The following is a 26,864-nucleotide window of genomic DNA, read 5'->3' as shown; positions in this document are numbered from 1 at the left end:
ATATATATATATATATATATATATATATATATATATATATATATATATATATATAAATTCTCTCTCTCTCTCTTCTCTCTCTCTTTAAAAAAAAGAGTGCATTACCAATATTTGCAGCAATATTGTGTGTGACACAACATTATGTATGAGAAACAAAAATGCTCATATATTATTTTATTTGTGTCAAATTAGTTGTATTTAATAATAATTAAAGCTACTCAAATGTGATAGAACTCAGAATGATATTTATCACTGAGGAGGTAAGATATTTATTTGAAAGTAATATATTTATTTGAAAGTGATCTAAAGTGGTAATTTGAGATATATATATATATATATATATATATATATATATATATGCATTATTGAACTGAATAGTTTTACCATATGAAAATCAAGGCTCAATGAAAGGCAAAATCCTCAAATGAGTATATTCTACCTTTCTTATTAGCAAAGATATTATAACATGTTATTACATTATGTATCATTATGTAATTTGCTATATAACATATCAAAAAATTTTATACTATTATTAGATAGAATGTTCTATTAAATTAATAAAACAAGAATCACAAATTTATGTTAGAATAGTAAATTGGTTTAACCTCTTTGGAGAGCATAGAAATATTTATAAAATTACAAATGGACATAGCATAAATACAAACTACCATAAAATATTGTTTATAAATCTTAAAGAAAAGAAGGAAGTTAAGTGTTTATAATAGGTATCTGAGTAATCTATACAAAGGAATACTTGCCATAGAAAAGAATGGGGAAGCTCTTTATGTATCATCATGGAATAATATTTGTGATTTATTATTTAATGGAAAAAGCACCTATGTAGCCAGGCCTGGTGGTGCTTGCTTACAATCCCAGCTACTCAGTAGGCTGAGATTGGAGGATTACAAAGCCAAGGTCTGCTTGGGCAATTTAGTGAGATCCTGTCACAAAATAGAAGGGAAAGGACTAGGGATGTAGCTCAGTGGTAGAGAATCCCTGAGTTCAATCTGTATTATCATACATATACACACACAAAATAATGGTGTCAATCAGCTTTCTGTTACAATAACAAGTATCAGAGAAAAATCACCTTATGAAGAGAAAATGTTTATTTTGGCTCATACTTTTGGAAGTCCATGACTCGTTGGCCCTGCCAATTTTGTAACTGTATTAAGGGGGGCACATGAGAGAGCAAAGCTGCTCACCACATGACCAGGACCTGATAAAGAAGAAAAGTAGTAGAAAGAGGCTGGATCTCTATTCCCTTCAAGGGAATTTCTCAAATGACCTGAACACTTTCTACTAGGCCCTACCTCTTTGAGGTTTTATCACCTCTCAAAAGCACCACAGACCGAGTACCAAGTATGTAATATGTGGATATTGAGGGCACATTTAAGTTCCAAACATTAGCAGCTACATGCAGAGCAATGTGTATAATGCAGTACCATTTAGCATTTCTTGCAAAGGAGATCTAGTGGTGATGAACTCTCTCAGCTTTTGTCCATAAGGGGGAAAACTTTATATCACTTCCATTTTTTGAAGTATAGTTTGCCAGACACTTGGTGACTGTGATATTTTCTTTCAGCATTTTCAATGTAACACCACACTCCTTCTAGCATGTAAGATTTCTGCTGACAAAACCATTGATAGTTTTGTGAAGTTTCCATTGTACATGACAAGTCACTTTTTTCTTGCTGCTTTCAAAATTTTCTTTTTGTCTTTCTGACTTTGGATCAATTGATTATATTTTGTCTTGGTGTAGATTTTGGGGTTCATCCTATTTGGGTCTCTTGGGTTTCATCAATCTGTTACCCATTAACCTCATCAGATTTGAGAGATCTTGACCATTATTTTTTTAGGTAAGGAACTACACCTTCTTCCAATCTTGAGAGTTGGGTTGGACACAGCAAGACCACCACCTCTTCTTTGTTCTTAGCTGCCCTCACGTGTCCAAACTATGTCAGTTCCACCAGTTCTCCATGTGAGGCAATAAAAATTTCCCCCAGGCAGCACACAGAAAGGTTAAAGATGTTGCACACATATTTCATGTTCTCCTTCCCCTCAACAGAGAAGCTATGGGTGAAGGTGACCTCTCTTAGCACTAAATTGTGCTGGCCTGTGAAAGGAGTCAATGTGACTAAAGTAGAATCTCTTACCCATTTCAATGTGGCTTTTCTCAATTTGGGGCTTATCTGCATTACTCCAGCTTCTTAACTGGATTCTGCATTTCTGATAATGGTATTTATTTCTTTGGGGGAAAATTCTAGAATTTCTTATTAGGTCTCTTGATTGAGGTTTTTAAATATTGTAAATGTGTACAGCACCTAGTAGACCTGTTGCTATAACTGGTAGTACACACTACTTTTTTATGAAACATGAGTATGAAATTGGCTAACTATTCCTATTAATATTTTTTATAAAGAAAACATGGTTATTTTCCCTCAAAACTCATTATTTTTCTTCTCCATTATTACATGTTATTAACTAAAAATCATAACTAAAGGTCACATTTCTGTGTACACAGTTACTGTCAAACCAGAACTCTACGTTTTTGATTCCCAGACTAGTTGCTTTTTCACTGTGCATGCAGTTAAGTACATGAAAATCTTAAGATGAGCCCAAGGACATCATTTTAGCAAACAGGTGAAAAAGCAATATTCGGTGTGGTGATGGTTAGCTTTCTCTGGGTTTGACATCTTATCTTTCTCACATATGAGTAGGATGTGAAGCAACAAGCACCTAAATAGGGTACGGTAATTAAATACTATACTGGAGTGAGTGTCACTTGCTCATATAAGTCAGATTCAACACCTCAGAGGTCTTTCTTACTTAGGGATTCATGAAGACGCCATGGGAATTAAAGTCAAGGAAAAGTATGATAGTTTGACATGGGATACAGACACAGAGCCTGGAAATTGTTCTGTAATGACTGTTTTTAACAGTTTTCAGTCACTGTGACCAAAAGATCTGACAAGAACTAGTTAGAGGAAGAAAAGTTTACTTTGGGTCCTGGTTTCAGAGGCTTAGTCCATGGTCACCAGACTCCATATAACTCTGAGCCCAAGATGAGGCAGAACATCATGAAACAAGGGCATGACAGAGGAAAGCTTCTCAGTTCATGACAGCTAGGAAGCAGAGAGAGCTCTGCTCACCAGAGAAAAAATATACCCCAAAGACTTGTCCTCAGTGACCTACTTCTTTCAGCTACACCCTCCCTGCCCTGCCTGTAGCTACCAACAATTAATCCAGTCAAGTGAATCAATCCACTGATTCAGTTGATCAAGGTTAAGACTTTCACGATCTCATCATTCACCTCTGAATATTCTTGTATTACCTGACACATGCATTTTGGGAGGACACCTCATATCCAAACCATAACAATAACCCTACAACAATCATTTAATAAATGTCTTTTAACACAAATTTAATTCTTATTGAAAAACTCTATGCTACTCTACTGGATGCTGATTATTTTGCGAGAATTTTCTAGGAAATACGTTCTTAAAGGGGTGATGGCCAACAAGCCAGGAAAGAACTGCATGGTTCTGAAAATCTTGTGTAAAAGTGAAAGAAAAAGAAATATTCATCCAAAGGGCGGAAATAGTCTTAGTGACGTCAAGTAGTTCTAATTGACTTCACTGGTTAAAACTGGGGCTGATAAGAAAATAATTATCAACTATTTAGTTTTGATGTAAAAACCATGGTTCTGATTATAATTAAAATTGCTAAATTTTCTCTAAAAATAAAATGGTTTGTCTTACAAAGTGGAGAGTTCTTCATCACATGAAGTGTTCCAGCAGGATGTCACAAAAGGGATTTCTATATTGACACAATGAATAAGAGCATCTCAAAGATACTTTTGAAGTAAGTTTAAAATTATGGGCAATGTCAGTAAGGTGAAGTATGAACTTCAGTAATATTTCTGGCCTCTAAATGGTCTCTTATCTTACAAAAACATTTTTTTCTTGGATAGTTCAGTTGGCTGAAAATGAGTTCCCTAAAGTTTCGAGAAACCAATTTTAAAAATGTTTTCTTCTAAATTACGTTTTTAAGTAAATAAAAAACTCAAAAGAATATTGTCAAATTTTATATAGCTCTTATTGTTCTATTTTTATTTGATTAGCTTTCTGCAGTATACATCGACTCTTTAGCCAGAATTCGAAGAAAATGAGAAATTTAACATTTTCTTCCCATTAGTGTTGTACCATTAACGAGGCTGAGCAAGCTAAATTTTTGCTAGTGCAATGTGCTCTGCATAAGATAGCAGAAATAGTCTGCATTGAGGGAGTTCTTTGGAATATAGGATATCATGTCACTAATGTATTATCTGGTGAGTGGAGTCCCCATTTTTGAGAATAATGAGACAGTAAGCAATTATTTAGGATTGGAGCAAACGACACACGTGGGATTTTTGGGTGAACAAAAGGAATTACAATCACCTTATGGATGGCAGAACTAAAAACTTCTAAAAATCAACAGATCTGATCTTTCTTGTAACTTGAAATTGCCCCTTACTGATAGCCTGGTATAGCTCTGTAAATTCCAGTGAGCTATGAGACTCTCATTTTGTTTGAACAAGTTAGTGGCTCCCATTCTTTTAACTCTGACAGAGAGAGCTTGTTGAGCAAGCCCGGGTTTCCATACCAGAGAACTTTACAACTTGAATTGTCTCAGTGTGGGTCAAGGGCACCAGTGTTACAGCTTAGTCTTGAAAGATTGGCACTCTTAAAATACTCTTATATGTGTCATTTAGGAGAAAGTTTTTCTGCCTTAGTACTCGTCCTCTTGTGTCTCACCCACGTGTTTAATTGTCCAGAACCTCATATCTCTTTTGCCTTATTCTTTTAAAATCTATCATAAATCTGATAGATTCATATATGCTAATGGTATTTTAGGGTACGTTTACATTTTAAAAGCATTCCCCAGACTTAAAGAATAAAAAATGCAAATGAAAAGAATACAAAAAAATATTTCAGGCACTGTTCAGGAGGCTCCACAGAACAGTCCCAACATAACCAGAATATTCTTAAGACATATCTAACTTTTGCCTCTTTGTCATCGGCAGTGTTTCCCAGGTTAACAAAGCACAGTATAGTAGTGTTGAAGACAAGCACAACAAATTTGTTCAAGTCCCTCCATACACAGATTAAAGTACAAAGCAAAACAGAACAGAATAACAGCAACAACAACAACAAAAAAAAAAAATTGAAAGGATGGAAAGAAGAAAAAAGCTTGATTGACACAAAAGATAATTGCCCTGCTTCAAAGCCAAAATTAAAGTTTAGGCCTTCCTTACTTGTAGTTGTGGGAATCTTTTCTCACCTCTGTAATTAGTATTTGATATTCTACATATTTTGATGTTGTATCTCAATTTTATTTGGATATCCTTTTTGTGATGTGGGACATTTAAAAATAGAAGATGTCACATTTGAAATAGACTTATGATCATGAAATATCTAAATATATATTTTAATGAGTGTGTGTCTTTGTGGCTGGGGGACAGCCGGGGGTTGTGAGTAGGACCAGGAAATTAATTACTGAGGGTGTTCTAGTCTGTTTTTTCATTGTTGTCATCAAAAGCCCTAACAAAAACAATTAGAGGAGCAAAATTTATTTGGGGTATCATAGTTTCAGAAGTCTCAGTCCATAGACTGCTGGCTCTATTCCTTGGCTCTTGAGGTAAGGCAGAACATTATGGCAGAAGAGTGGAGTAGAGGAAAGCCACTGGAGACATGGTACCAGGAAGCAGAGAGACTAAGCTCCTCTCACAAAATGTATATATCAAGGACACAGACCCAATACCCACCTCCTTCAATCACACCTGATCTGCCTACAGTCACCACTCAGTCTATATCAGAAGATTAATTCACTGATTAGATTAAGGATCTTATAACCGGATCATTTCACCTCTAAACCTATTTGCATTGTCTCACACAGGAGAGTCTAGGGACACCTCACATCTTTGACTTACTGAGCTAATTTTATAATAATAAAATGGCTAAGTAATGCAAACGTAAGTTTTAATAGGACTTGCTATAATCTGGTATGCCTGCACACATATACGCATTCAATCAAAGAATTCATAAAGCGACTGTGTAAACAAAATAAACCAGAATATAAAACTTTGTCAAAAATTAGAGAAATCTTTCCATATTTCCAAATTCATTTAATTATTTTGTAAAATACTGATATACTGTCTATCTTAGTTTAGTAGAAAAAAGAATTTCTTTCATCAATTCTACATATTCAACAAAACCCAATATGGTAATTCTCTCAAGTCTTATAGGCCCTTCTATAATACATAAGCCAATGAGTGCTTGCCTTTTAAATGAACTATCACAAACTTAAAATGGAACTATTAACTTAGATGAAATTAGTTTTTAACCCTAAAGATTATAATGCAAAATATTTTTGAGCTTTTATATGTTTAACTCTTCATTTTACTTTTAAAATGTTACTATAGTTGAATATTAAAATAATAACAATAGCAAGTAGTCAGCATATTATGATTAACATCCTTCACTCATTCAGTACTGGGTGTTCACTGACTCCATAAACAGGAGTGACACTGTCCTCTGGGATGAAGTTCATTATCCTCCCATGCTTCCCTAATAAATGACATCAGTTTTCCAGATTTGGATCAAAATTCATCAGTTCTACTTGGCCTATTCAATCATTCTCTTCCACTTCCTTCCTCTTAGATAAGAGTCTTTCCAGAAAAGAGAGCTCACCAAGAGAGAGAAAGCCATTCACAGGAAAGTTTACCTTATACCCAGTGATCATGTGACCCTTTCCATATGGCCTGTGATACACTGACATGCCACACAAGCTTCACTCAGCTGTATGTCCCTACACACAAAAAGGTCTCCTCTTTGAGTAAAATCATCTTGGTCCTGATCTAGCACAATGATCACATCTCCTGACCCTAGTCCTGGTTCTTGATCTCCTTCACCATGGAATGTTATCTTCTGTCCATCTTCCTGTCTCAATTCTCTCTGTCAACATTAGACAGCACTTCGTGAACTTGACAAATCTGGTTAAACTTCTCTCCATTTGGATTCTTACCAACATGGTACTTCAAGGTCAGTTTCCTATAAGTCAATTTTTTTTTATTTTTTTATTTTTGGTATTAGGGATTGAACTCAGGGGCACTTAACTGCTGAGCCACATCCCCAGATCTTTTTATTTTTTATTTTAAGACAGTCTTGACAAGTTGCTTAGGGCTTCACTTGGTTGTTAAAGCTGGCCTTGAACTAGAGATCTTCCTGCCTTAGCCTCTCTAGTAGCTGGGATTACTGGCATGTACCATTGTGACTGGCTTCTTTCATCATTGTCTATAGCCAGTGAGCAGGCACAGGCTGCTGTTGGGGAACTGGAAGAAGGACATACTGTGTGTAGCTTGGGCAGCTGCTGTTTCTCTACCTCTTACTTTCACCTCTAGGTCCTGGAAATCTACCTAAAAGTGCAATGTTTGTCACACTCAACTATAAGCAGAAAGGACATTTCATCCTTTGTATATCTATAATGGGAGGATCCAAATGAAGCTTTTGTGTTGATCTCCCTTGGGAATTATATTACAATAATTAGAAAAACTCTCAGATATTTGTTTCTGATTTATCTTCATAGGGGAATATTGACCAGGCTTGAAAGTTAAAAAGAAAAAGTGCCCAGAAAATAATGTTCGTTATGCAGAAAGTCATGAAATCAGCTGCTTGTGATTTATTTTAGTCCCGTTAATGAGGATATGTACTTGGGGTGGGAGAAGCAGTGATACAACCTTATCTTGTAAATTGGACAGCCAGACTTCCTGACATACACACTGCTTGTGTTTGTTAATAAGCTCGTTCTTATCAACAGGATCTTTTTAGAAAATGGACGCTAATTTGGGATTATTTATAGTCAGCAAATATAGAATCTATGGTTTCAGTAAGCATGACACTACAGAAAATGCCATGTAAACTATGTAGCTTTCTAGGTATGAAATAGAATTGTTTTACAACATGAACAATCTTTGCTCCATGCAGTAATTCACGTACTTGGTTAGAGACTGAATTTATTATTGTAAGTCAGAGAGTGTAGGCCTGACATGAGTAGAAATAGGGGAGATGTCCTTGGTGTCTTAAATCCTCTCCTTGCTTTGCTTGTGTATATTAATTAAATGTACCTTTGAATTAAGTGGCAGATCATAATTCTAAGAGGTATCTTTTATTCACATATGTCTCATTTTATAATTTGATCCTTGTGACAGCTTGGTCATTAATTCATATTCTCCTTCTTAGGTCATTATCAATATCAAGACTTCACCCAAACTCAGAAATTTCAACCCCACAGTTTCCTTGGACAAATGTCATGCCATCCCTCTTCAAGCCAATTCTCATTTCCACACACTTCCAGTATTACTTTATCGGCTCTCATCACATATGTTCTTGGAAACCCTAATGCTTCTACTGCATTCAGTAGTACCCAGGGGCTACAATCAACATGATCCTAGATTTCTTCAACATTCTTTATGATTCTTAGTTTTAACTGCAACCAGGTTTCTTCTAAGGGTAATGCCTCATGAGAGTTTTTTTTCATATGAAGGTGTTTTACCTTTCATATCTCTCAACTCACTAAGCATGAAGATAGGTATCTATGTTGCTCCTCATTTCTCTTCATTGCCCTTGTTTCTCTATCATCCCTTAACTCTCATGATCGACTACTACCTCGGTGCAGTCTTCTACAAAACTTTAACAGTTCTTCCTTAGTGATTTTAATTCTTGGCTTATGATAAAGTGATTTATCAAGTAGCTGTTGCCAGCTGATATGAATTGCTATGAGAATTCCTATAATTGAGGCGAAATATTTTTATTGTCATGAGGCCCAGAGAATGCCCCTTATTTAGAAACTGAATCCACTAACATCAAAGATACTTGTATCCTTTATTCCAAATCTTTTACATATTAATTTATCACATCTTTCCAGTCACTTGGCATTCCAGTTATTTGATCTTCTCTTCTCAGATGATCTTGACTTCTGGTTTATTTCAGACATTCATTCCTATGTATATACTCTTTCATTTAATTCCTAATTTTTTTTTGAACTCTGAAATCTTTATCTTTATTTTTAGAATATTTATGTAGGTATAGATGCAGGTGAAAATACAGAGAGAACTTCACAGGGAGATTTAGAAAGAACGCTTTGATGACTTCCTCTCATTTATAATTAAGGAAATTGGACATTTCTAAAGGAAGATGGTCACGTTTATTTTATTTTCTGTAGGTAACAAAATGACTTCTCAAATCCCATATAATTATTACAAGATTTTCTTTTTTATATTTATTTTATTGATTATTTATATATATATATATATATATATATATATATATATATATATATATACACACACATATGGATTCATTTTCACATATTATAAAAGCATGGAATATAATTTGTTTGAATTCAGTCCTCAGTACTTCCCCTTTCCTTCCCCTCCTCTTTCCCCCTGTTCCCTTTCTCTGCTCTTATTTCTATTTACTTATAGATTTTTTAAATTAGTGTCTTGTGAATATACACGATGATGAGATTCACTGTGGCATATTTATGTTTGTACCTAAGAAAGCTAAGTCAGATACCTACTACTGTTCTTACCTTAATTCTCCCCTGCCCCCATCCCCTCTGTCTACTTGCAAGGAAATTTTCTTTCTGCTAATTGTTTCCTCCATATATGATGGTACTCGTTATGTTACAAAATGTATTTTGAAGATTCAATATAAAATTTTATCTTTTCTATAGAAGTTTGGTACCTGATGATTACTTTTATTTCTTGAAATATCTACTAGTTATCTTATTATTTCTTGTCTTTCCCACATTTTAAGTGTATGTTGAAGAAGCAGAGATTACCAATGTGGATGGCATCTGAACAAGTGATGCATCAGATAAATAGGAGTTGAAAGGCACAGGGTGAAAAAAGGATATATTCATAATTATGTTTTATTAGAGCATAATACACCTACCTATCAGAGAGCAAAGTATTGGCTATTAAGCACAGTGAATTTTATAGTCATATACACCCATAGAGTCACCACCTAAAACAAGATATAAAATATTTCCATCATTTCAGAAAGGGATGTAATTTTTCAGTTCATTCCCCCTAACCCCAACCCCACCCAGGCTGAATCTACTTGCTGACTAGTATTAGCACACAGCTTTATCTGCCTTGTTTGGACTACATAGGAATGGGACTTTGTTATTTTACTCAAGAAATATTGAGAGAAAATCCAATATCATTAGGGGAAAGATGATTAAGCATGATCTTAAAATAAACAATAAAAAGACATTCCCAACCAATAAGAATTCATTTTTATATAGAAACTTTGTGTGAGCATTACACAAGTCTAACCTATGGCAACCCGCACCCCCCCCATTATCACCACAGACACAAATACACAATATTATAAAGACAAGGGAAACCAATAAAGCCTTAAGCTATAGAAGGAATTGGGTGGGCTCCTACTGAATAAAGTAAGGAGGTTCAGGTAGCCATCAAGGAATTTCAGGTAGTCAGGGATTTGTAAAGATAATTCTTCAAGTACACAAAGCCAGAGAAGCTAAAATGTTTTAATGAGCCATATAACGGCACTTATCAGCTGTGGTAACTGAGCAGAAACTTGCTGGCAAAATACCAACCTCACAATGTAGCTCTTCACCTAAGTATTGATTTCACCTTTATATGAAAGGCTTTGTTTAAAAAAAAAAAAGAAAAAAAAGTAAGTAAGAAGAGAAAAGAAAATATCACAGCACACTGCCCTGATGTGGTTTACTAGTATATGGATCAGAAAACAAGTGCATATAGTAAAATCACCTCTAACGATTCAATTACATTATCCCATTTATCTTTGGTTCAAATCCTTTTCTCCCTTAAAGCACACACATTAGAGACGAAAACGGTCTGTCCCAGACACAGATTGCCCTTTATACTGTAGTTCATGGCCCCTTGGCATAAACATAGCATAGTACCCAATGGCATGTGGGATTTTCTAGAGTACATGCAGTTTCTCTCCTAATTATAATAGTTGTCATACTGGGTCTCCCCTGCAGTCTCCTGACCTTTTTGAAACAAGTGAAGGAAATCATTGTTGCCTGTAGCAGCTGAAGCCAGCAATTCCAAGGGGTGCTTTTCCTCTTCAGAAGAAGAACCTCTTTCAAATAGAGATGTCAAAACAAAGCCTAATGGGACATTTTGCTTCTCCTTAACTCTCTTTGGTTTATCCGTCAAGGTTAGAAAAATTTTTATCAGTAAACTTAGTGGAGGGTATCCATAATTCTAAATATTCTCATAGGCAATTTTTTAAAATGTAATTGCTGGTGTTTTTAAAAGTGAACATCAAAGTATTCTACTGATCTCTATATTCCTGATTGAGCATAGGAAGATGGACTCTCTCAATCTACCAGACAATATAGAGAAAAATACTAAAGGAGAATGTATGATTAAGATGTAGCATTTTTTTTCTATATTATCTTCTAATTTTTCAACCTAACACCTTGGAATCTCTCTTAAATCCTTTTTTCCCTTATCCTAGATCCAGTCCTTCAGCTGAGCCTTCAGCAGGCAACCAAATTGGATCACTGCTCACTGCTTCCCCAGCCACAATCCCCATGTCAGGTATTTCCAGGAAATGGCACTGCTTTCTTTTTGACTTTCCTGGGGTCTATGCTCAAAGGAGCACCCAGCATGTGTTTGAAAGCATAGCTCACTTCATACCTGTCCTCTACTCCTGCTGTCTCAGTGGGTGCAGGCAAGATCTATTTCTTATTAAACTACTTCTTATGAATGCTTGTTTCTTATTAATTTATAAGGCATTTAAAAACAATTTTGGATACTAATATTTTTTTTCAATTCAAGGTATATTTTAAAAATATCTTGTCCTGGTTTGGGACTTATAGTATCCTTAAATCATTTTAATATAGTCAAATTTGTACTTCTTTTTGTGGGGGGATTGATTCTTTTATAGGTCTTTTTTTAAAAAAAATATCCTCCTATATTCCAATATCCAAGTGTATACCCCAGTATTTGTTTTCTTATATATGTGAAGCTTTGTAATTTATATTTAAGCTTTAAGTTAATTTGATTTTCAAATGTTTTATATGAAATTTAAAAAAATCCTACATTCATATTGTTAACTAATTCCTCAGAACTATTAATCAAATAGTAATTTCCCCACCAACATCTATTGTGATACATCAGAATGTGTCCTGTCACTTGCCATTTCTATTAGCTTTGGACATTAATGTGATTTTTACAATGAGGACTTTATTAGTTTCCTTATTTAACACTTCATGTCCCTTCACACACACTCCATAGCAAACATCACCATTTTTCTTATTCATTTAGCTATACCATCAACCCCAGAAGAACAGTTTTGCTTACACTATTGTTATATTACTAAACCTTAAAATAAAATAAGAATATGGTACATGCTGAAAAATGTGTTAAACCATACTTAATGAACAGTTTCTATCTAACACCATTCCAATATAAACTGTCTTAATTATTAATAATTTATAATGAACTGATATTTTATATCTCAATATCTTCACTTGATGTTCTCCATTAAGAATATCTTGGATTTGGATCTTTAATTTTTCAGATCATTGTGAGAATTAGCTTTCAGAAAAGACAAAAATTCTTGTTTGAAACATTTATATTAAATCAACATACAATGTGAAAGAAAATGAATCTTTATGATACCAGCCTTCTGTGGAAACAGTGTGAATTTCTCTTTTGCATTTTCTTAATTGCCTTCAAAAACATTTTCTAATTTTGTACGTATTTGTTATTGTTTTGAATGATAGCTTTGAGTTTTGTAATTCCATAGAATTAAATTTACTTGCTTTTAAAAACGGATTTTAAAATGACACTTTGTGTTCCTTTTCAATCCTAGAGGTCATTTGGCTCTTCTTTTTGATTTGTATTTTTGGAATAGCAATGGAATGAATGAATGGAAAAAATGATGAGTCATTTTCTCTTCTGATTTTCTTTTGAACATCTTTTTTTTTTGGGGGGGGGGTGATTGGCTAACTTCCCTTAGCATTATATTCTTCAACTCTGTCTATGCATTTACCTGCAAATGCCATGATATTATTCTCTTTTAAAGCTGAGTTATATTCCACTGTGTATATATACCACATTTCTTTATCCATTCATCTACTGAAGGGCATCTAGGTTGGTTCCACAGTTTAGCTATTGTGAATTGTGCTGCTGTAAACATTGATGTGGCTGTGTCCCTGTAGTATGCTGTTTTTAAGTCCTTTGGGTATAGACTAAGGAGAGGAATAGAAAAATTCCCAGTTTTCCAAGGTTTTTTCATACCTGTTTTCCATACTGGCTGCACCATTTTGCAGTCCCACAGCAATGTGTGAGTGTGCCTTTTCTCCCACATCCTTGCCAACACTTAGTGGTGTCTGTCTTCATAATAGCTTCCATTCTAAATGGAGTGAGAGGAAATCTTAGAGTGGTTTTGATTTGCATTGTTCTAATTGCTAAAGATGTTGAACATTTTTCTCATAGTATTGTTGATTGATTGTATATCATCTTCTGAGATGTGTCTGCTCAGTTCCTTGGCCCATTTATTGATTGGGCTATTTAATTTTTTTGGTGTTAAGATTTTTGAGTTCTTTATATATCCTAGAGATTCGTGCTCTATCTGACGTGCCTGTGGTAAAAATTCGCTCCCATACTGTTGCCTATCTGTTCACCTCACTGATTGTTTCTTTTGCTAAGAAGAAACTTTTAGTTTGAAACAATCCCATTTATTGATTTTTTATTTTAATTCTTGTGCTATAGGAGTCTTATTAAGTAAGTTGGGGCCTAATCTAACTTGATGGAGATTGGGGCCTAATTTTTCTTCTAATAGACACAATGTCTCTGGTTTAATTCTTATGTCCTTGATCCACTTTGAGTTGAGTTTGTGCATGTGAGAGATAAAAGTATAATTTCATTTTGTTGCATATGGATTTCCAGTTTTCCCAACACCATTTGTTGAAGAGGCTGTTTCTCCAATGTACGTTTTTGGCGCTTTTGTCTAATGTACGATAACTGTAATTACGTGGGGTAGTCTCTGTGTCCTCTATTCTGTACCATTGATCTACAAGTCTATTTTGGTGCCAATACTGTGCTGTTTTTGTTACTATTGCTCTGTAGTATAGTTTAAGGTCTGGTATAGTGATGCCATCTGCTTTACTCTTCTGACTAGAAAAAGGATTGCTTTAGCTATTCTGGGTCTCTTATTTTTCCAGATAAATCTCATGACTGCTTTTTCTATTTCTTTGAGCATTGTCATTGGGATTTTTATTAGAATGCATTAAATCTGTATAGTGCTTTTGGTAGTGTGGTCATTTTGACAATACTAATTCTGCCTATCCAAGAACAAGGGAGATTTTTCCATCTTCTAAGGTCTTCTTTATTATTTTCTTTAGCATGCTGTAGTTTTCACTGTACAGATCTTTCACTTCTTTTGTTAAGTTGATTCCCAAGTATTTTATTTTATTTTATTTTTTGAGGCTATTGTAAGTGGGGTAGTTTTCCTCATTTCTCATTCAGAGGATTTGTCATTGATATACAGAAATACCTTTGATTTATGGGTGTTGCTTTTCTATCCGGCTACTTTGCTGAATTCATTTACTAGTTCTAGAAGTTTTCTTGTGGAACTTTGTGGGTCTTCTAGCTATAGAATCATATCATCAGCAAATGGTGCTAATTTGAATTCTTCCTTTCCTAACCATATCCCTTTAATTTCTTTTGTCTAATTGCTCTGGCCAGTGATTCAACAACTATTTTAATAGAAGTGGTGAAAGAGGTCATCCCTCTCTTGTTCCAGTTTTTAGAGGGAATGCTTTCAATTTTTCTCCATTTAGAATGATGTTGGCCTGGGGCTTAGCATAGATAGCTTTTACAATGTTTAGATATGTTCCTGTTATCCCTAGATTTTCTGGTATTTTTAACAGGAAGGAGTGCCGTATTTTGTTGAAGGCTTTTTCTGCATCTATTGAGATGATAATATGGTTCTTATCTTTAAGTCTATTAATGTGATGAGTTACATTTATTGATTTACAGATGTTGAACCAACATTGAATCCCTGAGATGAACCCCATTTGATCATGGTGTACTATATTTTTGTATTTGATTTGCCAGAATTTTATTGAGAATTTTTGCATCTATGTTCATTAGAGATTTTGGTCTTAAGTTTTCTTTCTTTCATGTTGGGCTTCCAGAACCTGCCAGTATCCCAGGATGGATGTACTGTAACTATAGGTGGTGGTGGCAATAGCAGGAGACAACTCGAGATAGCAGAGGGGGTGCCCCAAGATGGATGCAACATCTCTGAGAGATGGGGCTGAAAGGGTGGGCCTTACACTGGCTTTGGGATGCCTGCTCCAAGATGTAGTTGCTTCTAGGCCCTGTCTGTTGTCCCAAGGTAGAGGATACTGCATGGGGAAATTTATGGGGATGGCTTCAGTGTCTCAAGATGGAAGTGGGTTAGACCTGGGCTCCCGGGTGATGTGGAGGGGGGCAACACTGGCCTACCCTGGGCCCTGGTTCCTATGCTGGTTGGCAAGGCAGATCTCTCTTCTGATTTTAATAGTAAGGTTTATCAATTCACCAGTGAGGTTGTCTTTGTTCTAAGATTTTTCTTGTGGGTTCACTTTTTCAGGTAAAAGGGTTTCCTTTGAATTACTCTTTGTTCCATGTTTAGTATCAGATATTATGAATATCTATAATTGTGCTACTTAGATTGTTATTATGAGCTATACTTTTATGTTCTATTGGCAGAATTATAATCCTGGAATAAAAACTAAGTTATTACATCATATACATTGTATACATCTTATAATACAATGTATTATGTTACATAATGTATTATATCTTATACATTGTTTACTATTTCTTTTAGAGTTTTACACATATTTTCATAAGGGAGAATAGTTTCAATTAGTCTTTTCTCATTCAGCTTTGATTTTATGGCAAGAAATATGAATTGGGGAGCATTTTTCTTTTATGTTCTTTGGAATAGCTTATATATATTTTGACATACATATTATATCATGCTATTATGCTAATATGTATATTCTGATATACATATTATTTCATGCTATTATATCTAAGAACTCCCTCTGAAAATCATTTGAGTCTGGATACTTTTTACTATGGCAAAATTTTCAACTATTGTTTCAATTTTTTATAACAATTTTAGAATTACTCAGATTTTCTATTTCTCCAAGTTCAATTTTTTGGTTAGCATTATGCTTTTAGAAATTTTATATCATTTCTAATTTTTAAAAAATTGACAATCTGTATATTATTTATTTTGTGCTTGTTTGTATATAAAAATGGCATCAACAAAAGTAGAAAAAAGACATCTATATTTGCATTATATATTCCTTTATCACCTTATATGCTTTGGATAAAGGAAAAATCAAATCTACAAAGTTGAAATTAATTAACTAGACCTACTTATACAAACATGTATAATTCTCAAGAAAGTTGTATAAAAGTTATAAACTAGGATATGTATATGATATAATTTAATGGTTAGCTGTAATTATGTCTAATTGGGCTGGGTGTGGTGGCACATATTTATAATCACAGGGATTTGGGAGTCTGAGGCAGGAGGATTGCAAGTTCTAGCCCAGCCTCGTTAACTTAGTGAAACTCTCAGCACCTGAGCAAGACCTCATCTCAAAATAAAATATTAACAGGCCTGCAGACATGGCTCAGAGGTAGAATGCCCCAACATTTTTTGTCACTATCAAAATAATAATAATAATGATGATGCCAAGGAAATTAGGAAAACTTAATTCTCTCCTAAATTACTCTAAGAAACAATAAGAGCTGTGATGCATTTTCTTAGGAAAATACATTTCAGGAGAACACCTAGAAAGGTACTTAAAAGAACATAATGATAACTAATATTCTTAGGTGATAGTTTTATATATTTTATATATCCTTGGGTTTAGAACCCCCATATCTCATGAATAGTCAAAAAGAAAACATTATATTTCAATATTAATTTCCATTGACAGACTTTTAAATACAAAGAAATAAAACATCATTTTCGTTTTCAGTTGTACTAAATTGGGAAAGCATTTGAGATCAAAGGATATGAAATAAAACTAATCTATTAAGGTACAATTTCCATGGAAAACAAAAGTTCTGAATACTAAAATATCCATCAAGGAGGAAAAAAAACCCTTTTCATGGCTTAATTGTTTTATATATGGTCAAATTCTTAGAATACTCATTAGAAGAATTCATATAAGATATATCCAATATATAGCAATAAGGGAATACTATATAGATAATGCCAAGAAAAACTATGTGGACTAGTTCTGAGCAGAGAGTTTAGATAGAATATGTTTACATAAGAACTTCTTTCTCAGGAAGGCAACTCTTTGTCATTAGGAAATTTATGGAGTTTCTCTTAGAGTGTTAAATATGACACATCCCTCTCCCCAAAGCCAGAGTGTAAGGAAAGAGAGTTGAGTTACTTGTGATCATAGCTGGGGAATTTTTAGTTTCTTAGGATAACTTGGAAGAAGTAGGAAGAAGTAGCCTGACAAGATATGGTTTGCTTTGGAAGAGAGGTAAAAGTATAACCACATGGAGTGGAAAGGGAATGTCAGACTAAGAAGGAGCAGAATTTTACAAACCTACAGTGTGGAGTCTTGATCCATTTCATTTCATTTTAAATTTTAAAGAGAATATTACCTTATGTGGTTGAAGAAATTCAGGCTTTCTAGGCAAATAACATCAGGATTACACATACAAGACAAGCCCTGCTAACTGGTCCAGAAATAAACTCCACTAGTGCCAAAAACCTAAATCTAGTATTCTTAAATAGCGGCACTTGGTAGTGGGCTTTGGTGTAAAAGAAGATAGAGTAAGAAAAGGGATAACTGTGATCCTAGATCTTGGTGTTCAAGTTAGGGCACACAGACTGTGAGTTACACTAAAATTTTCCAAGGGGCATCATGAGCAGAAACATTAATAAAAATAATAATTATTTTCCAATTTTCCATATTTATTCCATTTAAAACACAGACCTATAATCTATTACTCTTGCTAGTTTTCTATTCCCCCTCTCCTTTCAAAATTTATCTCCTCTAAAACAGTTTCGTTTTTTTCCAACCTTTCAGAACTTTCCCATTTTGCACTGTGCTAGAGTACAAGAACTTGTGGGAAACAAAGTGACAATTCTAATCACTGGGTTGAGAATCCTCCTTTAATCAAGACCTCAAAACCTGTGGTATATTTTGTGTCTTTTTATAATTATTCTATATTTATGTTCAGAACAATGGATGCCATGAAAAATAGGAAAAGTTGATCTATGCCAGGTTATTTGGAATTCAAGTAAACCATAGGGCATGGTAATAGAATTAGTGACAATTTTCACTTAATGATATTCCCTCTTCTTCCAAAAACTATTGTCAAAAAAAATGCATTACTAAGAGATAGTTATTTGATATTTTTGAACATTTTTTTAAAAAGTTATAAATTCATCTCTTTTAAAAAGTATTTTTTAAATTTCTGGAATATATAATAAAACTACTAATTTTAATGAATTTTTAATATGACTATTAGTAAAAGTGTAAATAAAATTAAAACATTCTTGTAGCCATCAATATGATCTTGGAAGCCTCATCAAATTAGCGTTGCTCAGTGTGAAAAATAGAAATTACACAGGAGTGTAGGAAAGATTGACTATCTGTTGTAGTATTGATAGTTTAAAATATTAAATATCAAGTCTATCTGTTAACATTAAATTGATTTCTTATTCATATAACATCTACTCTGCAGAGATCAGGTAACAGGAGAGAATATTATTTGGTACATTTACGTCAAAATAGGAATAAGTAAAAAAATATTTCAGGTAATGAGATCTAGGGTGTTTCCAATCACTGTCAGCTAATAATGTATATCCATATGTAATAGTAAGAAAATCTACACTAATAATTATGGTGTGCAATTCTCACCAAATAATAATATACTGGTGAAGAGATTTTCAGAACATTAAGCACTGTTATTTGAGTTTATTCTGGCTGAATGGGCAATGATCAGCTACAAGAATGGTTTATTGTTCATCCCTTCACTTTAAACTTTATGTTATTTGGGGAATGTTATTTTTAAAATAATATCCTTATGTGTCAGCTGGGAACTTTAGTCAGTACTGAAAACCATAAATTCAAATATAATTTTAAAATAATAGAGTATAGCAATGCAAGAATCCGAGCAGATCTGAAAAAGTGTTAATGATGTTGTCACTGAGCACTCACAGGGAGCTGGTGTGGAAAACAGCGATGGTCAATCTGAAAATTGCAGAATGTAGTTAGAAGCTTTAGTGAGACATGAGTTTTATATTTATGAGTAGATAAATAAGTGTAGGAAATAAATATAAAGTTTATTGATTTATATTCTGGGCTGAACATTTTCAATCAAGAGGCAAAGAAAGAAAAGTGAGCATGTTTAATGCCCATGTCAAGATCAAGGCACTAAAAATAAATTGAATGTAGAATGAAGAAAGTTGATCACAGCAACAATAAGCAAGCAAGTGTCTTCATTCATTGATGTATGATAAATTTACAGGTCTATGCTCTTAGTCCCAAAAACAACATCCAAAAAAGCATTTTTATAACTTACTTGGGAACAAAACCTGATGTGAACAGAAGTGAGGCTATTTATTGTTTTTGTCTTACTCTATCATACTTAGTATGGTGTATTTTTATATGTTTCACTGAAAAAATAGTAATGGGTTTGAGTAGAGTGCTGCCCAACACCTACCTGATGATTTATATGCAGTGTTTGGACTCTACTAATATTGTAATATCTGAAAAATTATGAATGTCAAAATATACCTGTCCCCTTTGGGGCTGAGGTCGTGGCTCATTGGTAGAGCACTTGCCTCCCATATGTGAGGGACTAGGTTTGATCTTCAGCACCACATAAAAATAAATAAAGATATTGTGTCCATCTACAACTAAATATATATGTATATATTTAATATATATATTTAGTTGTATATATATTACACATAAATATATTACATATATATTCTATATATAATATATAGAATATATGTATATAAAATATAGAATATATATATTCTAAATATATAATATATATATATCCCCAAAGAATTTAGAATATATAAATTGTTGACCTGCTTAAAACTTAATGAAATATGAATTAGAGGAATCACCAAGTCATCTTTCTATCCTGAACAAACGTTAGATCTGGGTTTTATGAGCTTATAAGAACATGAATGGCAGGTGAGGGACCACCTTGGCCATCATAGGAAGCAGTTCACTTGAACTCAGCAACAAGAGAGCAACTGACAAAGTGTTTTTCTACAGAAATCCTGAAAATATTGCTTTATTATTGCCTTAGTGGTACTTTGGATTTGAAAATATTTTTTAAAAAAGTGTTGCTGTATGTATCCACAAATTTCTGTGAATTCAGTTCTCAAAATATTGTGACAACAAGGCGAGAAAAATAAATTACATGGAACATGAATGTGGTACCTCATTTGTTCACTTAGCAGCTATTGCAGAATGTTCACAGTGGATTCCATGCTGTTTTAGGAGCTGGGAATGTAGAAGTGACATGGGCATTTGTTTTGATTTTTCTGACCATGCTGCTTGTTTGGAAGAGGGTCTTATATTTAGTGGATTTCTTATGTTAAGAACCACTCTTTTCCATTTGAAAGTAAAAAACTTGTTTTTTCTAGTTATTCTTAGCTTAGGATTCAAGGTAGTGACCTAGAATTTGTTAATCAGATGTACTCACTCAAGATTTCATCCAGAGAGAAACAGAGGAAGAAGCAAGCACAGAAAAGGATATTTTTTTCTGAAAACATATTGCCCACAGCCAAGTAGTTGAGCTTCCAGGGGCAGCTTGTGATCAATATATGAGCTGTGGTGTCTAGAACTTCAGTAGGAGTAGTTGTATGGTTACTCCTGTTATATCCCCATGGTGAAATTTCAAATACTCTTCCTGGTGGTTTTACCTCCAAGCCTGATGATCATGCCCTTTGGAGAGTTAACTTTTTTTTTAGAGAGAGAGAGAGAGAGAATTTTTTAATATTTATTTATTTATTTTTAGTTTTCGGCGGACACGACATCTTTGTTTGTATGTGGTGCTGAGGATCAAAACCGGGCCGCATGCATGGCAGGCGAGCGCAGCTACTGCTTGAGCCACATCCTCAGCCTGACAACCTGTTAACTTTTAATACATATATTACTTTTTATGTTAAATATGAATTTATGATATGGTGGGCATAAAATATAGTGCCACACTATATTTTTTTTAAAATGCAGAGAAGATGGTATTTATGCCTAAGTGAGACCTAACTGAAGAGAGGGAATGAACCATGTAGACATCAGGCAAAGAACATAGTGGGCAAAGATGCCGAGGTGGGAGTTTGCTTTGGTTATTTGGAGAATGGCAAAAGAGTCCACGTAGCTGGACTGAGTCCACAGGTATTTAAAGGAAACAGCCAGGGGTCAGGTTATAAGGAATAGCCAGGTGTCAGGATTATGTAGACTATTGTAGATGATGGGATGGTAGATAGATGGGTGGATAGACTAAAGGATAAACAGTAACACACACACACACACACACACATGAATAGATAGGAATATGTGCGTTTTTATTTAACCCATTTTACAAACTCCTTAGAATTAATTCAATAATATAATGCCCAGTTATCAATATGACAAGTTAGAATATTTAGCTTTGTGTTTTTTTAAGAGAGAGAGAGAGAGAGAATTTTAATATTTATTTTTTACACGGGCCGCACACATGCCAGGTGAGAGTGCTACCGCTTAAGCCACATCCCCAGCCCAAGCTTTGTGTTTTTAAGAATAGAATTTTTAAATAGTTTTCATTATAAAATAGACACATTACCTAATAAAATGCAAATCTTAAATGAGTTATGAAGTTATAATAGGAGTCCCAAAGGATAGCTTAAGTTTGTAGACAATTTATAATAAGTTTCCCAACCTTTTATTGGTATGGGTTTCACATTATCTTCCATAATTAAATATGTTAATTAGGAAAAGTTTGAGAAAAAATATATTGATAAGGAATACACAATCAGAAAACAGAAGCAAAATTTAAAGTAATTAAACATTTACAAATGTCACTTACTTATTTAAAACAAGGTGGTGTAGAGAAAGAACCTAGATTTTAGGTCATTTTTCCCTGGATTCAGATTTTGTTTTGTCAATTATTACCCATATGACCATAGGAAAATCTATTTAAATGTTACTCACTTTAGTTCCTTTACCTGTAAAGTTAGAAAAAAATAAAACTGACCATACAGTTATGATAACGCTACATTAAATTAGAAAGCACCTATAAAGGTACAATTTAGATGCTCCCCAGTAGTTACAAAATCAATATATGTTGCCTTTCTTTTTTCAATTTAATATTTTAAAAGTTTTTTTTATCCAGTTCTTTTTAATAGTAAACCTCAAGAGGTGGAAGAGAAGTACAAGGAGAAAAAGATGCTTAGAGTAACATTTTATCCTAACAACAACAAACACAAAAGAGTTGTTTACCAAAAACCCTTTCTGAGAGTCTCTATCTCTTAATATATCTTGAGATCTTCATGTCTCTTGATGAAATCCTCTGCAGGTTTTGAGTGTGTGTTCACTTTCTTTATTTGTTCCCTATCTCTACAGAACACCTGGAGATATAAAAGCAGATAAGAATAAATCAGCTTGCATCCTTCACCTGATGGTAGTGTGGCAATAAACTCAAGATATTGGCTTTTAAGATAGCTGGTAGGTAAGTTTATGTAGACATTTCACTTTTAAAGAATAGTAGTGAAGGAAAAAATTAAGACACTAACATGGAGGACATATAGTACTCCAGAACCAAGAAATATGTATTTGCATCTATGTTGACTATTTAGAAATGGAGTCAACTGGAAACTGATATAAAGATACAAAAATTAGCCATTGGAAGGGATCCACAAAGATATGGTATACAAAAGAGGTCATAAACTCAATGTGAAAATTAAAATTTAATGACAACAAATATGCCAAAAATTTCAGGACTGTCAGAAATATGTGAGAAACTATAAATAAAGGGAGTATTGGGTAATATATTGTGATTAGTAGATTTTTCACAATTAATATGCAGTGAATGGAGAATGTTATTAACACAAGGAGGGCTTAATTAAAGTCATGTACTTCATTAATACACCAAAAGGGCTTAATTGCAAAAAACCAACTTATTGGCAAAAGACAATACAAGGGAGGCCTTAGTGGTAGACTTAGGCACATGTGTAAGTGCACACTCATACAATTTTTTTTTCTTGCATTCATCTAACAATACAAATCAATGTAGAATTTAGGATTTTTAATTTATTGGCATCATTGCATGTACATGTTCAAATTCTACCTCCATTACCTAACTTCTTTGTAGCTTTGGGCCAAAGATTCTCTTCATTTTCTTCTGTAGTGTGGAAAAAATAATTTCTATCTCATAGCATACATGAAGAAACTGATGTATTAATTACCTGAACTAATCATGTTAGTAATATTATATTATTGGTATTAAGATTCAATATAAACTACTCTTTCCACAAACCCATATTAATCACATTTACTTATCTCTATACCCCTCTCTAAAGTTTTAAAATCTTACACTGTCAGATGATACTGGGTTCTCTTACTCACATTTTAAGAATGAGGGAGATGTCCAAGATTCAGATATTATAATACCATATCATTACCTCTTTGCAGTGATAACTAAAACATGAAGGGCAAGGACATCAGGCAGCAAAGATATGAGGAAAAGACATGGTCTTTAGTCAAAGAAAATACTGCCAATGCTTTTGCATGAAATGAATAGACTGTACATAGAGGCCAAACTGTATTACCAGTTTAAATGATTTTCATTTAAATTAAACTTAAGTTTTATTTATTTTCTATAAGAAATATAGAAGCTCCCTGGCTCCCTGTTGTCTAACAGGTTCAGACATTCCAGGGGCTCTTCTGGGTGTAAGAGTTCCTTCCAGAGGCCTAACTGGCTTAAGCTTAAGGAATCATTTCAAAGATATCAAATTCAGACAATGAGCTTCCTCTGAAGAATTCAAAGGATGGTGATGCAGTGTCTATATGGTTTTAAGCTTGTGGATTTTTCATCATTCCTCTCAGAGCATATTAGGGCTTTGTCATTCATATCTCTAGTTAAAGTTCTCTCTATAATACTGTAGGTATCATTTTGATCAATCAACTCATGTCCAGGTACTAAAGAGACACTTGATGGACAAACCATTCTTGGGATTTATCTTTGGTGAATATTCACTCCCTAAAAGCAAGGAAACTGGATCTACTTCTTATTTTTTCTGCTCTTGATTGGGAAATTATTTTAACCACAGAGTTTATATAGTGGATTTTTTTTTTCCACTTATGTTGACTAGCATTTTGAAAAAAAGGACATGTTTGATTTTGTCCTATGCTATGAGTCTGCATTTAAAAAGTGAAATCCTCCTCCCACACCAGTTCACTGAATATATGGTAGACACGGCAGCCTGTGTGAAAACAACAGACAGTTGTTCAGCTTGATACCACTATCTATGCCCATTTAAGTAAATGAGCAGAAAAAAAAAATAGTTTGGCCAAGTTTAGGCATCAGTGGGTACTGTATAATATTTTCTGTGAAAGTAAAGTCTGTATTCTATTATTTCAAATTTACTGGAATTCAGATATTTATTGAAGACAATTTCATTTTATAGTCAACAGAAATTTCTTCACAGAGCTTCAAATGACCTGAGAGTAGACAGTCTTTTGTCCTAATGGGTTATTGCCCAAAAGTGGAGAAATAACTGTCATTTACAGGATTGGTATCATAGTAAAATTCTCTTGATGGGGAAGAAATTGAGAATAACGACTGTCAAAGAAGGAAAAGCCAGGGCAGCATTATCTGACTTTGTTGACCCAGTTAGCTCTAAGCAATAGTTTTAAATGTGTTTTCTAAACATGTATAGGTAATCATCTAAATTCATCCATTTTGCAGAATTGATAGATTTTGTAACAAATTGCTGTTTGAATATCACTACTCACAGGAAGGACATAGTTTGGATCCTGAGAAATAATGGTGGGGAGACAATTGCTAAAATTATTCCTTTGCCTACATTTCTCAGGATGTGTGCCACCATCCCCTATGCATTTTGAGAGCTGTCAGGTTGGACAATAGTTACAGTGTATACTGCACAGTTTTTAAATTCAGATAAAATGTTTAAAGTTTCCTCAGCTTCATAGACAGCGCAAAATGAATTTGCCTGTGCCAAACAGAAATGGTCATAATTTGACTAAGCAACGTTAAAACATTCAAAAAAGTACTCCAAATTTACCAAGGACCTAACTCAATGGAATTATGTAGAAAGCAGTGATCATAAAAATAAAAAAAAAAATCCAGTATGCAAAGTCTTCTGCTATGCTTGGACATTATCACTCACTCTCCAACTGACTTGTGGGAACAAAATTATGAGGGAATATTAGAAGAGGATTCTTGAAGAACCAGCATAAAACATGGTATCTAAAACCCCCTGTTATTGTTTGGATATGAAGAATGGCCCCAAAAGCTCATGATTCGATTATTAGACCTGTAAACCACTCACTGGATTAATCCATTTGATGGGTTAATGATTTGAATGGACTAACTGGGTGGTAACAAAAGGTAGGTGGGGCATGGCTGGAGGAAGTGGATCACTGGATGAGTGCTTTAGGGATTATATATTTTGTCCCCTGCTCCTTACATTTGTTCTCAGTTTCTTGACAACCACAAACTAAGACACTTTCCTCCACCAGGCCCTTCTGCCATGATACTCTGCCTCATGTTGGGCCCAGAGTAAAAGAGTCTACTGACCAAGTACTGAGACCTCTGAAACTGTGAGACAAAATAAACTTTTCCTCTTCCAAGTTGTTTTTGTCAGATATTTTGGTCACAGCAATATGAAGTTGACCAACATGCCCCCTTGATATAGTCTACACATCTCGAAAATCCAAGATTCTTGGCTCTAGAATGGTAAAATTCTCTTGTCTAAAAAGCAAGAGTATACTTAATGTGTACATTACTCAATGATCAAGTAATCATTATTGCGAGGACTATTTTGTGTGTCATCCCAAAACAGTCTTCATTCCTCCACATTTCCAAAATATTTCCCATTGTTCTAATTTGCCTCCTTGAATTTGCCTTTTATTTAAATACTTGGAATAAATGCTGCCACAATAGAAAAGTGTTTATTTCAACTTATCCTAATGGTGGCTGTCTACCAACAATAGATCAGAGTACTATCTCAGTCTCAAACTTTTGTGAAACAAGTCTTCTTCTGTTTCCCGTCTTATTGTAATGTTTTTCATTTTGGGAGGGGGAGGCTAAGGCAATAAATGATGACAATGACCTAATAAATCTTAGCTTTATAGCTGACTCCTAGGTACATTCCTAGGGCCAATATCATTTTATATAGAACAAAATAATGTGGACTACAATGACATCTAAATTCCTTTTAAACCAAAATCTCACATTTGTTGTTTATTATACTTCAACATCTGTGTGTATATAATTACCAATAATATCTTGCCTTTTTAAAGTTCTATATTTTTCAAAATATTATTAATAACCCTTCAGTTCATCTTATATCTCTTTGGATTCTATAGGATATAGGTCATCTATCTATCTGTCTATCTATCTATCTATCTATCTATATATCTATCTGCAGGTAGCTATATCAAGACACATCTGTTTTAGAACATTTTATCTGTTCCAGGATACCCCATTTACACTTAATTGTCATTCTCTAGGATCCTAATGGCTG

Source organism: Marmota marmota, unplaced genomic scaffold, assembly GCF_001458135.2.
Source record: "Marmota marmota marmota unplaced genomic scaffold, marMar, whole genome shotgun sequence".
Classification (NCBI taxonomy): Eukaryota; Metazoa; Chordata; class Mammalia; order Rodentia; family Sciuridae; genus Marmota; species Marmota marmota.
Note: the sequence above shows the minus strand (reverse complement) of the source record.